The sequence below is a fragment of the Trachymyrmex septentrionalis genome, unplaced genomic scaffold (genome assembly GCF_001594115.1).
Source record: "Trachymyrmex septentrionalis isolate Tsep2-gDNA-1 unplaced genomic scaffold, Tsep1.0 scaffold275, whole genome shotgun sequence".
Taxonomy (NCBI): Eukaryota; Metazoa; Arthropoda; class Insecta; order Hymenoptera; family Formicidae; genus Trachymyrmex; species Trachymyrmex septentrionalis.
This window is the reverse complement of record NW_017305436.1, coordinates 848034-857358: the sequence shown is the minus strand read 5'-3', so window position 1 is coordinate 857358 and position 9325 is coordinate 848034.

Genomic DNA, 9325 nt, shown 5'->3' with positions numbered 1-9325 from the left:
AAAATTAACTGAACATTCAAAATGGCCGAACTTGTCGGCATAAGTGAGAAACATGAGTACCAACATAACGCCACAAAAAATCGAAAATCGAATATACGTAACCCGCGGAAATTCAAAATTCGTGATACTTTTTGAACAGACCTCGTATATTGGTTATTTCATGCTCTGAACTCGTGAACAACATTGTCAAACGTTCGTATTTTTTGACGATCTCTGTATTAGGCAAAATGATTCGTTGGCCGAATTTACCCCAGAAAGAATTCAAGCAGTGCTTCGCGACCAAATGTAAACCACGATTTCTGACGATATTATTTCTACTGAGAACAATATTCTCAGTTTCTTCATGTTCCCGAAGGTACTATTCCTTACTCTCGTCATCCAGGCATTCTCGCTCGGCCATCCGTTAGCTTCCTATTTTAATTTCAAAAACTGTTGATATATTCGGCAAACAAACCACTTTGCTTCGTACAAGGATCGAACCGTGTGACTCTAAAGTGCCATATTTTGCACACACTCGTCACGAGATAACCTTTCTCGAGGGCTTTGCGCAATTCACAAGATACCTATGCACCTACGAATTCACGATCGGCGGGGAAAGCGTGAGTACACTCAGCCTGCGAGAATTTCGCAGCAATTACACAGCCCACAATAATTTGCCTTGTACGCGGTACGGAAGTACAGAGTGAAAAAGATCGCGTGGAGGAAATACTGTGCACCGAATGATACCCTCGACAGAATCGAAATTAAAATTCGGAGCTACACCAATTAATTCCGAACATTGTTCTCCGATATAAATCGTAGGTTGGCCTAACGTAAAAATAGCCGTTTTCAATATGTACGGATACAGAGAACACACGTCTACATAACATATTTTCTCCCTACCCGTAACTTCGTATCGGGTTGCAATATTTTCCGTACGACTACCAAAAGAAAGACCCTCGCGAGAATCGAGAAGACAGTTGATTAGCATCGGATAGTTTTCGAGAAAATTGTGCATCTCGTGATTCTCGCGCTTTTCTCGTGCGAATTTATACTCCCATTTCTCCGTTACCCTATATCCACGTTGTGGATATAGAAGACGCCATGTCATTGCGAGAGTTTGTTTGTATCGAACGTCGATTGTAGCTTCGCATGACGCCCCGGACGTAAATTTCCTTTCACGATTGATTTGATAACAGTTAGGACAATCGTGCCAAAAACAACTGAGAAAATGTAACATGTAAAGTAACGTCTCATTCGCTGATTCGACTTCGTCGACGGGCGTACCGGCAATTCGATACTCGCGGCCTCGCCCTGCATAGATTATAGGATGTCCAAGCTCACACTCCATCCACTATAGTGCTTTGTGCGAGTGATTGTCTTTATATCCGCCTGATGGAATAATTCCTATTTCTTCCTCGCATAAAAAGTTTTTGCTGAAAAACTTTCATACTGAAAGCAATAGTCGTGCATTCTACGAACGGACACACATCTCCGCGTTCTAAAAACATTTTTCTGAACACTATGCACGCACGTCGAAGGATATCTACTTCGTCTTGTCGCGTTTCGAAATCATAAAACACGAAACGACGCGATCTCTTTTAACATACTCGTCCGTGTCTTCGACGTCATTCGTATTTGTTTTCGGATTTTCTACTCGCGATGTTATAGTACTCGTACCCTCTCCAGGATTTTCTACTGAGGCATTACGACAAAGAGGCCGCATGTAACACAAATGATTTAAACTATAACGACAAGTTTTGCAATAAACTACGTCAATCCTGTTGCAATTTTGAATTAACCAATCGTCCGCAACCTTTGCAAATTTTAATGGATTCGCAAACGCTTGCTAGGGATTGATTATATGATCTCTGCGCGCAATGATGTTTGAAATACGGACGCCCGAAGAAGATGCGAACGCACGAATCAACTCAACGTCGGGGCGTTCGCAAGATGGGGTGGCGTAGCAGCGTGGGCATTTTTTTGCATCGATAACCTCTGTCGTTACGAAAGCCCACGTTGCACGTTACGCAATATCCATCGCGAGAATCGGTGGCGGCTTTTAAATTTAATATAGGATATTAATATCACGAACCCTCGTAATATATACATATATTTAAATAACACGTTTCGTGACCTAGGGAGGAAAGTGACGCGCAGCCGTACATTGGATTTTCGCCGCGATCGAAAGTACTGAAATTATGTATCATAATTCCAATATTTTCGAAAGCGAGAATCCGTTGGAATTGCTTGATTTTGCATATTCCACAACTTTTCTCGAGAATCGTGATACCAGCGGATTTTGTTAATTCTTCGGCCAGCTTACGCTGTAACAAAGAACATTGGTACCTTACGCTGATATTCCCATCTTTCTTGCCCCTGTACGCAGTTGCCCACGCTTTTGATGTACGTGTGTCACTACGAGCGGGGAAAACATAAATTGTCTTTGTTGTTTATTTGCAAAATCGAGCGTTTGGCTACATCTTTGCGAGTTAGTTGACGCCCGCGACCGGCAGGTACTGAAACTTTGAAAACGTACATGATAAAATTTTCCGCGATATCGAATGCGCCAGCGAACTCACGAGTTGTATATATGTCCTCATGAGTTAAGTCACGTGCTGGATGAAACGATAAATCAGCCGGACCACGCGCTAGATCCGCCGATTCGAACGATAATCCTACGTAATGATTCGGTTCGCATGAATGTAGCGCATACACACGAATTTCACGGAACGCGTTTTCTATCCAACGAATGATATCAGTACCTTTAGGTGGTGGATATTTCGCAAATGTTGCCTTCCTCCCTAGTATCGCAAATTTCCTAAATTAACGCGAGTTTTCCACTCTTAACTTAATAAAAGCGAAGTTATCTTTAACCTTCTGCTGACGATGATGATCCTGCCGATGATGATTATTTTCCTCCTGATGATGATGCGCCTGTTGCCGTTGCTACTGCTGCTGATGTTCATTATCGATGGAGTTCTTGAAATTTTCCGAAGATTCTTCTTTCAAGGGAGCATTTTCTTTTCTTGCATGTTATGATGTAGAAGCAACCGCGTCGATAGGATGGTCAGCACCAACGCCAGTTTGTACTGTAAAAAAAAAAGTTAAACAGATCTTATTAATCTGATAACATATTGCTATATATATTAAGTCAGAAACTTATACTACTAGTCGTAACATTACAGCATGGCAAGATAACTCACCTACAGCTGCTTACATAATTGTGCGTGGAAGGATAATGTTTTCCTTTTTTGTAAATTTTGATATTCCGGCAGAACAGGGGAGCGAAATATCTGATAAAAATATCTGCTTAAGTATCCTGAGCAATAAACAAATTTAAAGTAAAAAGTAAAAATATTATTACCTTTATTTTCAAGAGGTGCGTAATATCTGTTTTTTTCTTCCTCCTTTTCATCGCCGTTGTCATCGCTGTTTTCAACATTTGTATTGTCCTGCCCCTCATTATTAGCAGCATTATCATCGGCATTATCATCATTATCACCATCATCGACATTGTCATTATTCTCATTGCTCTCCTCCCCCCCTCTTCCTCATTCCCCCTTCTCCTCCTCTTCCTCCTTCCCTCCTTCTCCACCTCCAACTCCTTCTCCTCTCCAGACTTCACTTCTTCATCCTGCATTAGTTTTTCCCGCTCATCGATTTCTTGCGCTAAAAAGTAATTTTTGTTATTATTGTTATTTTTGAACTCTGTATATAACTAACTCTGTATATTCGACTAGCTTGTTTTTTTTTAAAGATTTATACACGTTATGGAAATAATGAAACCTAGAGAGACCAGTGCTTGAATCAGACGGACTCAAATCACCATTCCAATCATTGTTGTTATCATCATCATCATCATCATCATTATCTAAAACAAAATTGATTTTATTTTTTATCGCATTACATTTATAATATATTATATGAACTATATTAGATTTAAATATACTAAATTTCTCGGTTATTTGTAAAATACTTACCAATTACGATGACAGGAACGTCACGCGGAGGCGGAACATTATTTTCCGGTTCAACTCATGCTTGTCCTAGAAACAAATAAAATATTTAAAAAATCGAGATTTTTATAAACGTTTAGTTAATATTTATTTCCTTAAAATTTACTCGCTGGTACTCCCTCCTCTTCTTCTCTCACGGAGTGACGTCACCTTAAACTAAGACGTCCTACTGGACGCCTCCTACGATGCAGTATTGCTTGTCTTATAATATAGTTTGATTCTATGAAATAAATATTATATTTAATTATAAAGTAAACTTTTAATGCTAATATATATTCGATTTTATTTTAAAAATTATTACTGCTTATCTTTTAGTCCAGTGCGTCGCTTGAAGTCAGCTATGTTACCCCCTGCGTCATCTTTCTCATGACCAAAACACTCGCATATTTCTAGATGACGAGCGATTATATTTTTCAGTCACCACCGCAATGCCCCAATTCGTTCATAATGCATACTAATGTGCTGAAGCATTCACCCACAAAATTTCCGAAAATTGAATAATTTTTTTCACCATTATCTGACAACTTTGCCAGATAATCGGCAGCAACTAATTTTTTATTTAAGTTGCTAGCAACGGTGAAAAATTTGATGAGTAACTCGCGAAGTTCCATTTTTTAAATATGAAATTAAAAACAACTCGCAAATAGTCAACGTAAAATTAATCCACTTCAGAGTCTGAACGCAGGACTAAACTTTAGCTTGATTAGTACGTGCTATTTATGCTCGTAACGATATTCATAAAATTCCTCTCCCGGAAAGAATCGCTGAAAGATTTTAGTCCCTTCATTGGCCGATAGATTTTAACAATTTTAGTAATTGGTCGCTTTCTTTACTAGAAGTGATTTTCTCGTAAAATTTAAAGAAGTAGGAGATAACACAAACTTCCTAATTATGACCAACTCCATATCTGATCTAACTCCGTTTCTCTCCCATAAAAATTATCTCGAAAAGCATTGCTCCCTTTGTATTTATTCTAATAAAACTCTCGTTTTCATTATTATTCAGAAAAGTTTTTGTCACACTATAAAATTTTTATTGTTACGATGAATCTCACGTTTTAAATTTTTCCTTCTGTTTTTTTTTTGTATCTTTTTATTTGAAAAGATTCTCATGCAATATTAGTCTACCACTGATAAACAATAAACCTTTCAACAAAAGAAAAAATGCAATTTTAATAGAAATTTCTATATCTCGTTTAACCAACAATATCACTTGGTTTTCTCTTCTTTAGGATTTGCTTCGTCATGACAAAAAAATCATGACGAATATTGAACATAATTCTTTTGCTTAAAACTTTTCTCACGTTTTTTTATCAATATAACTAATATTTAATTTTTGTATTCTGTAAATTTCTATATACACACATTATTTTTTCCCTTAGGAGTACAATATATACAAAAGTTTTAGAAAAAAAAGAAAATGAAAAAATTTTCCTGCATTACCATTACCCAATCAAGTTAACATTTTTTTTGTCGTACCTCTGTCTCTTTAAACATTAATAAATTTTTTAAAAAAGCAATAAACCTAATCGTAACTTTATTTTAAATCGAAGACACTTCATAAATTTCTTCTTGTTTTTTTTTAAAAACTCTGGTTATTTATGTAATATTTCTTATTTGTTAGAAACTACTCCCGAGCTAAATCAATTCTTTTTTCCTTATGGTTTATTTTTTGGCTGGTCAAATTCCTTCCACCGTCATTTTATAAAAAAAGCAGGAGAGGAATCAAACATTCCTTTTCGTTCCTGTTTATTCTCGTTTTATCTCACACCTCTCCCCTCCTGACTTCTGTGGTGTAGAGATTATTTTAAATTTTTAAGAAAAATTTAGAGAAAGTTTTTTCATTTTTTTCATTTGCGCGCGCAGAATCATTTTATTATGTAGTGTCGAAGAAGGAGATAATGTCGACGGTACTATCGAAAATCCGTTTCATTCGAGTCGCCCGCAGCTTCAGCTTTGCGAGCAAACAAGTACTATACGAGGTCTGTTCAAAAAGTATCGCAAATTTTGAATTTCCGCTGGTTACGTATATTCGATTTTCGATTTTTTTGTGGCGTTATGTTGGTACTCATGTCTCTCACTTATGCCGACAAGTTCGGTCATTTTGAATGTTCAATTAATTTTTGACAGCTGCTTTGCTTGCACGTGTTTTGGCTCGTCTTCGATTTTTGCCTATTCCAAAAAATGGATCAAAGAATCTGTATCAAATTTTGTGTGAAAAACAAAATTAAGTGCGCGGACGCATTCCGAATGTTGACTGTGGCATATGGTGAAGCTACCTTGGACCGAAGCAACGTTTATCGGTGGTACAAAATGTTCTCAGAGGGCCGAGAAGATGTGAACGACGAAGAGCGTGCCGGACGCCCGAGCACGTCAACAACAGACGAAAACAGATGAAGTGAAGAAAATAGTATTGGCCAATCGGAACGGTCAATAAGGAATATTACCTGCAAGTTATGCGCAATTTGCGCGAAGCAATCCGCCAGAAACGCCCGGATTTGTGGAAGAACAAAAATTGGCTTTTGCACCATGATAACGCCCCTGCTCACACATCGTTGCTTGTGCGCGAATTTTTGACCAAAAACAACACACTAATGATGCCGCAGCCACCGTATTCCCCAGATCTGGCCCCCTGTGACTTTTTCTTGTTCCCGAAACTGAAGAGGCCCATAAAAGGACGACGCTACGCTACGATTGAGGAGATAAAGACGGCATCGAAGGAGGAGCTGAACAAGATCACAAAAAATAATTTTTTGAAGTGCTTCGAGGATTGGAAAAAACGCTGGCACAAGTGTATAATATCTGATGGGGATTACTTTGAAGGAGACAAAATAGATATTCATGAATAAATAAATAATTTAAAAAAAAACACAAAATTCGCGATACTTTTTGAACAGACCTCGTACTTCTTATGTTTTTGATCTTTGCCACCTTGGTTCACTTAAATTTGATATTACTGCGGCGTAAGAAAAATAGCTAGTCCAAAAAATACTAATAATTCGGACATGGGAATGTACTCCATCCCCGATTCTTTTAAGATACGTAACGACGATGACAAGAGAAGAAACGCTCAATTTTATATGTTGTTAGCAATAACGTATGGTGTTAACAATTCTTATACAAAGACAATTTACGTAAGATTGCAAAAAACAAACAAAGGAATCTTCAAATCTCTTGTAAAATTAAGCGGACACAACGCGGACGGAATTTATTTCGACACCGACTGCTGGCAATAGTTTCAAGATCACATGAGACTCATGAAAGAGTATTTAAGCAGCGATAATAGAGTGAAACCTAACTTTGTTGTTATAAAAAATATCACTGTCAGCTTTACAATATTTTACAGAACAAAATCAATATTGCTAGCATATAAAGAAGAAGAGGAAAATTCCAACGGAAATCTTCGAAAAGAAGAGGATGCGCACGATTCAACTTCATCGGCGAAGAAATGAAGAATCTACGTAGTTGTAATGCAGAAAACTACCTTCCTCGAATTGCAAGGCATTGTAAAGTGCGTCGATACGCGTTTAAAACAGTTAGAATCTTTATCCGATAATATTAACAAATGTGTGTTATATTCAAGCAATCGAACTAAAACTACCTACAAGTTTTATTAATCAGGAAATTATAAAATTAACATTGCGAGGAAATGACGAAGATATAGAACATAATGTATGTACACAAATTAACGATTTAACTTTTCTTAATATATATTTCAATATAATATTTTTGAAATTAATTTCATTAAAATATAACGAAAATTTTCATATAATTTTCTCGAAGCGAGAATCTTTGGTTTAATTTCTCTTAAAACTTTTTTTAATTTATTCTCAAGCTAACTATGTATTTCTTCTTCTTTAAAAAATGAATTTGTATCAATAAATACATTTTTGTATAACATATATCCTTGTTTCTTAATCACTTGTACCCTCCAGTAACCAACTTTTTTCTCTGCATATTTCTGTATTATATGTATAACATAGACTTTTAAATAAAATACAAGAAGAAGTACAATACACATTCTTAAAATCCGTGATATACATAAAAATCATACTCTCGCTCGAACGAATAAGTCATCATCGGAAACGATGCGTTGCGTCAGTTAAACATGTTCGTCCCTGTTTTATCTTTTCCATTGTTCCTAGCAAAAGTAAGACTCCCTCTAAACTCGCAAATTTTTAAATTTTCGTATAAGATCTCATCTTTTATAAATAAAAAACATTCACTAAAAGGCCAATACGTCGGAGACATTGTGTCGCGCCCACAAAAAAAGAAATGACTGTCATAAAACCGTCCGCTATTTATGCCCGGTGTTCGTTTGCCATCACAAAAAATGTTACAGACCCTATCTCTACTCATCATTTTTTCGGACTTTACCCTCCATTTTGTCAAAAGTCCTCTTTCACCCTTCTTCTCCAATCACATCGTGGTAGGTACAGTGCGAACCAATCAGCTCTTTGTCTGTATAAGGCGAACCAATCAGAACACCATTTAATTACCTTATTACTTCCACCTTTCACTCCTCGACCAATCAGAGCGCGTCTTTTTTCTAGACAGACCACGTCTACGGCGCTGGAAGAAGACGTGGAGGGGGTTTATTTTGCCACCCTATGGCTGCCTGTATACTACTCGAGTTCTTTATTTTTTTTCGTTTCTTTTTGTTATTTTTTTTCATTTCTTATCTTTGTCATTAGTATTTTGTTAATTTAAGTTTTTATTATTGTTTTTTATTTATTAATTTTACGTTTGTTATTTTTCTTGTACGTAATTAATTTTAACGAGTTTTTTTTTCCTTATACTAGTCATTGTCAATAATTATATGTTAGAGGGCTTGCCCTAGAATAGGAATAAATGCTTTATTTATCTATCTATCCATCTTTATCCTCTATTTTCCCTCTCTTTCACTCTTTCTGTATATAATTATTTTTATAAATTTGTACTATTTTATAGATATTAATTATTTTATTTTTATTTTACATTAACTTTATTTTTATTTGTTTTTATCTTTATATTTATCATTATTTATATATATTAGGTTGAGTAAAAAGTCATCACGTATTTTTTAGCTCCAAGTATACAATATCTTCGTCAATAATGAATGAAATTCAAATTTAAAAAAAGGGTTTTACAGCTTGAAATCTCTACTTTTAAAAGCTTATCACATTTTTTAAGTTTATATGAGTTTGATAATTTTTACATACCAAAAACTACGAGCTGAAAAAGACGAAAAATTTTCTTCTCACTTTGTGGATTTGTAACGTGTCCAAAACGAATTTGAGAAAATTTTCGATTACCTATCGTGAAAGCTTGATACTTTCCCTACAAAAT